Genomic DNA, 7,183 nt, shown 5'->3' on the forward strand with positions numbered 1-7,183 from the left:
AAATTTTCGAATCGCATTCCTTTGTCTAATGATTTGTTTGATGTAATGCGACAGATAGAAGTAGCTACTTGGTTTTCTGGTCCTGGTGATGGAGCTATTATCCAAAGCCTCCTTAATCTTGAGAGTGAGTTTTTGGATACACTCATCAAGATCCTCAGAAGTTACTAGCCAACTGTTTATATTTGAAATATCAACCTGATTCTTAAATGAGCCCCAGTCATTATTATTATTTCAACACAAAATAATATACATATGTTAAGTTTTAAAAGAAAATGTATGTGTAAAATATTTAAACAATTAAAGCAAGCAACGATATTCTAAAAAAATGTATTAAATTATTTTAGAATGTAGAAAAAATTATTAAAGCAATCAACATTTTTCAATGTTAAATTTTATTAAAGTAGATATTATTTCGAAATAAACTTCAGATTTTATAAAGAAGAAATTTGACAATTAAAGTTAGAATTTCGCAGTTTCTCGAAGAAATTTTCTTAAATAATACGACGCTGTCAACATTCGAAAATTGTTTAAAAAAATTAAAAGTGTGGCTTCCGAGCAAGTTAAAAATCAATTCGAAATTTAACTTCCTGGATGAAAGGTATTGAAGCAATAAAAAAATTTTCTATTCTAAAATACAAACAACTTTTTATGTAAATGTGAATTATGAAGCTTTCAAAATAAAAGTAACGGCCAAAACGTAAATGTGATTGAAAGATACAACCCAGTACGACGTAACGCGACAACGTTAATTTAAAAAGCTTTTCTATAAAACATTGCAGTCCAATAAGCTTTCGCAAATAGGTTAGCGCGCTGATTTTGCAGTTGTAGATAATATTAATCAGAGTTAAAAAAAAATTTAAAACTATTGAAATAAATTTGCATTTATAAACATAAAATAATTATAAACTGTTTTAGCTACGTGAATTCATCTTTGACTGCATAATAAGAAATGTTTCCGAATTTGTGTTGTTTATAAAAAGCTTAGTGCTGGCAACGTTGGCTTTATTATCGCGAAAGCTTCATATTAGATTTTAATTTGTTCTCTTATTTAATACGTTTAGTTGTCTTCTTACAGTGGTGGAGCGACGAGGTGGTGTTCGCTGGGAGTATTGGGCATTTACAAACGCTGACAAATATCAGAAAGTGTATATTTGGAAATAAAAGACAAGACTAATTAAGCCCAATTGTGCACCGTGATAATTTGAAAACGGCTTCCATAGTATATTTACCAGAAAAGCAGTTGTGAACGCATCTTCATCGGAACCAATTATGGCAGTAGTACTACGCAGCAGTAGAAAATGGTTCAGTCCGACGTTAAATAATCTTTCTAATAACTATTTTACCTATTCTAATGAGCTGGCTCATCCAATACAACGTGAAACACCAATTGTTTGTCCTGATGAAGCGGTTAGCGTTATAAAATCAGGTAAGAAGAACTGCATGTAATAGTGATTCCCTTTCATAAAAAAAGTATTGAATTTTTTTTTAATTTTTTTTTGAATGCTTGTTATGTAATTAATGCAAATATCTGAAGCGCACGTAAACGCTTCATTACGGAAAATGATAACGTGGCAGGGAAATAAAAACTATCAGTTCTAATAGGTCATTAATTTGTAAGCTTTGTTGAATATAATAATTTCTTTCGATTGTTTTGTGCTAATTTACGAAAATTCAAAGTTAAGACATACAATTTTACTTTAATTCGCAAATAACTCATACTCATATCTAATTGGAAAAATTGCATGACAAAGATGAAATCAAAACATATTTACTTTTCTCTGCAGGCAGTGTCGATTACACACATGTTTTACATGGTTTCATGGCCGCAGAGCAACGCTCACTGCAAGCCATTCAGCCGGCACAGTAGAATGAATTGGCTAACTCGCCACATAAAATAAATCAGCTAACGAGCTACTCTATATTCTTTCGTTTTCTTGATTCTAATCATATATTGTAAATATAAAATTGAAACTTTAACCATATCTTAAATTTACACTTTAATACACTTTAAAAAAAATTCTAAAAACTCCTGAATTATTACATAATAGTGCATTTGTAACTGACGATGAATGTGTCACGGATTAAATGTGTAATTCAAAATATTATACATACTTAACACAGATTGAACAGTAGCAGTAACAGTAATAAAAAATGTGCGAATATTCCGATCGTTAAAGTCAAATCAATTTTCTTCTTCTTCTTATTTGGCACTACAGTCCAGTGTAAACCTTTGCCTCCTTTACAACCTGCTTCCATCAACTTCAATCTTGTGCAATTGTTTTCCAATTCAGAACTCCGACCTTTCCGGCGTTCTCGTACACGTTTTTCTTCCATCTCAGCTTCGGCCTGTCTCTATGGCTTGTTGTCATCGGACCTTGTTAAAGCAGTCTTTGTGCTTTAACAAATCTTACTATATTTTCATTTTTAGGCAGGTTTTCAATTTCCAAATTAATTTTCATCTGACAAAATTACATAACTTTGCTAATATAGCTGACACTACTGGTAAAAAATTAATTTTAAAATTAAAAGTTATTCATCGTCCTTAAAACAGTAAAAAAGGATTTATGTAATTGATTTTGATAACAAAAAAAAATTTTTTTCCCACTGCCTCAAAAAAAAAATTTTGTTCTTTGATAAGATAAACAGATTCTCGTGCCCTCTGTTCATATCACATTATGCCCAATACTCGTACTTTTTTAAATACAAAACAATTTATGAATTCATTCGAGCGGGGAATAGCAACAAAACTAGAGAAGCTTTATTTTGATACGATTCTTAATGATAAACCCGTATTTAATTTGTGTCAAATTGATTAAATGAAATGAGTAAATAAATAAGTTAGCAGTAGCTATAAATGAATGTGTCTATGTCTGTATTGCGACTATATTAATATCTAAATAAATAATATTTATTTAATAAATTGTTTTCTCATGATTTTTGACAAGTTCAATGCAACTTCATTATAATGTGCGCTTTATAGTCGGTGTTTTGCATGTGGTCTTCAAGAATTTTTCATTATTTCTCTACTTACTTCGCTTTATTTCGCATCGACGCTAGACAAGTTAAAATATCAAAACAAAAATCTAAAAATCTGCATTAAGCTAAAAATAATTCATTTTTCGTAATATCTTGATAGCAATTTAGTTTGCTATTTTTGAACGGAAAAGTGACTACGTCAAATCCACACGCGTAAAGAATTTTATCTTCTAACTTATAATTTCTCCACTATTTTTATTGAGAGCTCTGCTTTTGCTCTACATGCGCTCATTTTTTAATTTTTGGTGTGATTTTGGCTTCTCATAATAAATGTAATTGAATGATACCATACAAACTATACAATGAATGAATAAATCTGTATTTTATTCAACATTTTCTCAAACACTTAAAATTTGTGTACAATTTAATTTAAATAAAAATTAATGATATCAAAAATCATTCTATCTACTACTAGTATTACCCGACACTTTCACTATCATCGTGAGTCTGAAAGTTATTATAATATCTATGTACATACCATACAAGTATTCTCAATAAAAAGTCTAAAGTCCAATTATAAAGACAAATCTTTCTAAATAATCATTAAAATTGAAAATATGTACCAATGAGTATGCAGCAGATTTAATACTCGCATATGACCTTTTTCAGTTTTTTTATGCGCTACATTCAGTACACACCACTTTCTCATAATACTAAACTACTAAACTAAACTATATTTTATGTCCTATAATACTGTTTACTATGTATATATAGTGTATATATACCATACAGTATATAGTGTATATATAGCATATAGTATATATAATTCTGCTGCAATGTCAAAGCAGAATTCTCATTTGTTGTAACCTGAGCTTGGAAAATTGTCGCAATGTGGCAAATTAGAAATTGGGGTTTTGGTTTAATATAGAATATATTATACATATCTGAAAAATATGTATACATAAAGATAAATATTGAGAAATATCGTTGGCAATGCGACTTTTTCATACTATATGATTAAGTAATAACACCCAAACGATAGATACTAATTTGGTAACACTCAGAACAGCTGTATGTTCTGCGAAAATATTCAAATAAATAATTTCTTTTGTTCTTCAGAAATAATTACTCATTTCATTTCTAGTTTTAAATGAAATAATTTATTATAGGCTGCAAAAAGTGTGTTTTATTTTTACAGCGAATTGCTTAATAGTTTTTGGTAAAATTAGTTCATCCCATTAAGAATTATTAAGATATCAGTTAATTAACCATTTGATCTCGTCAACGTATTACAAAATTTTATTTTATTGATACTTTCTACTGTGTGTCAATAATATGTTTTAAAATGACGTCGAACACATTTCTCTGCAATCTTTAATAATAGTAGGTTTTGCATAAACACATCCTAAAACCTGATTATGGATGTTGGTAATGATAATAGTTTATGGATTATGGTAACGCCTTTATGCACTGCGACCAGCAGTGATCTATTATGTAGCCCTTTGTATTTAGACATTATGTATCTAGAAAACCGAATCAGTTCTTTCGGATGGAGTTTTTGTAGACCTTCATTCTCTAGTTGATATGTACCTAAAATTTTTAAAAATCAAAATTGAATAATTATGCTTAAGAATTGTATGTTATGTTATCGTATGCTTAAGAAAATATTGAAAATTTTAAGAAAAATGTATAAACAAGATTATATATTACGAAAAAATTCGGTCAAACTGAATGTAGCGCCTTAAATTTATAATGTAAATACAATAGTTATTCCAATTGTACAATAAATTAGTATTTTATATTATATTTCAATAACAAATGTAACAAGAGATAAAAGCCTTCCAAGAGTAGTTTACATGTTAATTAGGATCTTGAGAAACCACAATGATATTAATAATATCTTCACCTTGTTAGAACACTTTTAATATTAATAGATATATCTAAAAATCTTTTGATATTGAGGACTGTATAACGTTAACCGTCGTTTTGCAATTCTAATCAGCATCCATTGAGTCAAAAGATATTTAATTTAATTATATTTGCACTAATGTGTGAATGTAAACAAATAATATTCAATACATATATATACAAACTCGTATTTATATAAACTTTATTAATTAAAAAAGTTGTCAGAATTGTTTTTACAGTTTTAGTAGAAACAATAATTGCTTATCAGTGCATTGCTGCTGAAAAGAGGGGCAAAGAATTTCATTGAAATGATATACTTGAAATCGAAGTACATACGTTACATGTCGCTAATAAATTTGTATATTTATATATATTTATATAAAATTCCATTCTGAATTTAAATAAAACTTAAAGGAATAATGTTTAAAATTTAATTTAATATTATAGGATCATTCTAAGATATAACAATTTTACTAATCATCTACGCAAACCAGAGTAAGATATATAAAAAAAAATGTATTTTGTGTATTCTCTCTCTCTCTCTCTCTAAATGAATGGCTTTTAAATTTATTTAATATATTCACATTAACCGCATAAAAACTTTTATTCTTACAGGTGATACCGTATTTTGCTCCGGTGCAGCAGCCACACCTATTGATCTTCTCAATGCTATGACAAAACATGGAAAAGACAATTGTCTGGAAAATGTAACTGTTTGTCATATGCATACCGAGGGTCCCGCAACGTATTGCCAACCCGAATATTCAGATATCTTTCGCTCTAGTTCATTCTTTATGGGTGGTAATGTACGAAAAGCTGTGGCGGAGGGACGTGGCGATAATATGTCCATATTCTTACATGAAATTCCAAAATTATTTTTTAAAAAAATTATTAAACCTGACGTCTCGTTAGTCCATGTTTCACCACCAGATGAGCACGGATACTGCAGTTTAGGTACGAGTGTAGATTGTGTTCGCGCTGGTTTAATGCACTCTAAAGTAATTATAGGTAAAAATTAATTGTTTAACTAGTCTAAGAGTTTAATTTTATTAAATTACCTTTAATTTTTTGATGATAGCGCAAATGAACAAGCAAATGCCGCGCACATTTGGAGGTGCCCTTATTCACTCCTCCCATTTTGATGCTGCCGTAGAGGTTGACACTCCTCTACCACAACACGGTGGAAAGGGCCCTAGTGATGTTGAAACAAAAATTGGTAAACTGATTGCTGAAAATTTAGTCAAAGACGGTGCCACATTGCAAATGGGAATTGGTAGTATTCCTGACGCAGTGCTTAATGCACTGCATAATCACAAAGACTTAGGCATACATTCTGAAATGTTCGCAAATGGTGTCGTCGATTTAGTAAAGAAAGGATGTGTAACTAACAGCAAAAAAAAATGCATCAAGGACGGATTGTGGGCTCGTTTTTGATTGGCAATCAAGCATTATATGATTTTGTGAACAACAATCCATTTATTGGTTAGTAAAATAAAATATTGTTATTAAGTTTAAAAAAACTTTTATCTCATTTAGAAATGCATGTAATTGACTATGTTAACGACACCAGCATAGTTAAGCAGCAACCCCGTATGACAGCGATCAATTCATGTATTGAAGTCGATTTGACGGGTCAAGTATGCTCAGATTCAATTGGCACACGTTTCTATTCTGGCTTTGGTGGACAGGTAGATTTTATACGTGGTGCTGCAGAAGGCTTTGATGGCGAAGGTGTGCCAATCATCGCTATGCCATCAGCAACTAACAAAGGACAAAGCAAAATATCACCTGTATTAAAACCAGGTAATTCAAAATATGTTCAATGTTTTTTATCCGTTAAATATGTAAATTATTCGTTATTCAGGTGCCGGTGTTGTCACTTCACGTGCTCACGTACACTACGTAGTTACTGAATATGGCATTGCGTCTCTATTTGGTAAAAATATGCGTCAACGTGCCTGTGAACTTATTAAAATTGCACATCCTGACCATCGTCAGGCCCTCGAAAAAGCTGCATTTGAACGTCTTAAAGTAATGCCATCTAAATAAACCAAATATAAATGAAATTTAAACAATTTAAGCTTAAGAAAAATTTTGAATAAAATTGTACATTTTTATAATTTCGATTAAATTTCATGATTCCGAAACTATACTCAACACTTAGCGAATGAAAAAAAAGGAAATATTTCGTAATGAATAAATACGTAGTGTTCTATTATATTTTATAAATAAATAATATAAACAAATTTTGAATAAAACCGATATAATTAAACTTATTTTTAATTTTAACTATATAACA

The 7,183-nt window shown here is 29.9% G+C and overlaps 1 pseudogene; it reads left to right on the forward strand.

The window, feature by feature from the left end:
• Positions 1–395: 395 nt before the first annotated feature.
• On the forward strand, positions 396–6,945 carry LOC119679546 (annotated as a pseudogene).
• Positions 6,946–7,183: the final 238 nt, after the last annotated feature.

This window comes from Teleopsis dalmanni, chromosome 2, assembly GCF_002237135.1.
Source record: "Teleopsis dalmanni isolate 2A chromosome 2, ASM223713v2, whole genome shotgun sequence".
Lineage (NCBI taxonomy): Eukaryota > Metazoa > Arthropoda > Insecta > Diptera > Diopsidae > Teleopsis > Teleopsis dalmanni.